Source organism: Crocuta crocuta, unplaced genomic scaffold (assembly GCF_008692635.1).
Source record: "Crocuta crocuta isolate KB4526 unplaced genomic scaffold, BGI_CrCroc_1.0 scaffold151, whole genome shotgun sequence".
NCBI lineage: Eukaryota > Metazoa > Chordata > Mammalia > Carnivora > Hyaenidae > Crocuta > Crocuta crocuta.
Window position 1 is genome coordinate 1657975 of NW_027527942.1, and position 1671 is coordinate 1659645.

The window sequence follows — 1671 nt, forward strand, 5'->3', positions numbered from 1 at the left end:
ATTGTGAATCAGAACACTGGTTTGGGCTGCCTTGGGCCCAAGGCCCTCTTGCCCAGGGCCAAGGAGGGCAAAGGTTTCACATCAAATATAAAAACAAAAAGAAAGTTTGGAAATAGACCACCTGGGTTTGACCCTGTCTCTACCACTGTCAGCTATGAAGTTGGACAGGTTATTTAGTTCTCCGTGTCCTAATTTTTTCATCCTCAAGTTAGAGAGAAGAACAGTATTTTTTAAATTGGAGTTGTCATGCAGATTAAATGAGGTAAGTCAAGTACAGCATTCTACAAGATGTGGGGACCAGGGAAGCTCATGCACTGTCTGTGGGTGTTTAGTCTGGTGAGGACCAGCACAGAGAGAAAACTGGCAACACTTAACCACATGGAGAATTAAAAGCACACATACGGAGTGCTCGATTTAGCAGCACATACACTAAAATTGGAACATACAGAGAAGATGTGCATGACCCATGCACAAGGAGGACATGAACACACACACACACACACACACACACACTTAGTGATTCCACTCCTAGGAATACGGCCCAGAGAGATGTTTACCCAGCATCATAGGACAAGTATCTTCAATTAATTAGGGGTAGAAACTAACATTAATGGAATTTCTACCATGTGCCAGACACTCTACATAGGTTGTTTCATTCAGTCCTCAAGGCACCCTTACTACAAAATTATTTTATATGTTTAACAATTGGGAGAAATGATTCTCATCGAGGTTCCATAACCTGGCAAGGGCAGTGTGCTAATAACAGGCAAAGTTGGGGTTCAAACTCAGGTGTAAAGTTTCACTCCATTCCAGTATCTCATGCAGAGTCTGAAAAGGTTAATTATCTCTCTTGTTTCCCCCCATAGATTGTTGTGCAGATGAGTTCATATATTCATCACATGATTTTCCAACTTTGTCTCCCTGTCATCTTTTCTTCTATTTTTACATATTATCTCTCTTTCATCCCATCATCCGCCCCCATTTTTTATAATCTATGCTTTTCTTTTTCTCATTTCACTGAAGATCTTCAACATTACTATATATATCACCCTCTCAGATTAAAGGATAAGAAAAATTCAGTTATACCAAATAATAGTTACAAATTAAAGAGATTGAAACATCAGCTACTATTTAAAACAGAACAGATCAACTGCCTTTTCAGATGTCAGCCAGGTCAGACGATTCATTTCCTTCTTTTTTAAAGTGGACTCAGCTGAATAAAGTGTTCTGGTTTTTAATGAGAGAGCTTTAGGACAAGGTCCAGGTTCACTGATTCCTATTCTATCCATACATTTTCTCACTTTCTTAAAGAATAAACTGTGTCTCTTTAACTTTCAAAATTGAATTTAAATTGTTGCTGGTTAAATAATGCCCACTCTTAGGTAAAGGACATCTGTCATTTAGCCACATGTTTTACTAATGGATTGGTCAGCCTATATTGAGTTCCTAGGTGACATTAACTTTCCAAACATTAATTTATCATATATGATCTGATGATGATTTAGTGTTGCAAGGGTACTGTGCCTGCGTACACACACACACACACACACACACAAGCACCACCCCATCCTTGGGCATAGCCAGCTGCATAAAGATGAATTTGACATTTCATAACTTGCAGGTTATGGTACAAGGGAGCACAGAAAGTGGTTCACAATGAGTTTCATTATG

General features: G+C 38.9%; 1 non-coding gene across 1 annotated transcript; it reads left to right on the forward strand.

The window, feature by feature from the left end:
* The first annotated feature begins 405 nt into the window (after positions 1-405).
* LOC144221856 (U6 spliceosomal RNA) lies at positions 406-515 on the forward strand. The gene has a single exon (XR_013332208.1). It is a non-coding gene; the product is annotated as a U6 spliceosomal RNA (small nuclear RNA).
* Positions 516-1671: the final 1156 nt, after the last annotated feature.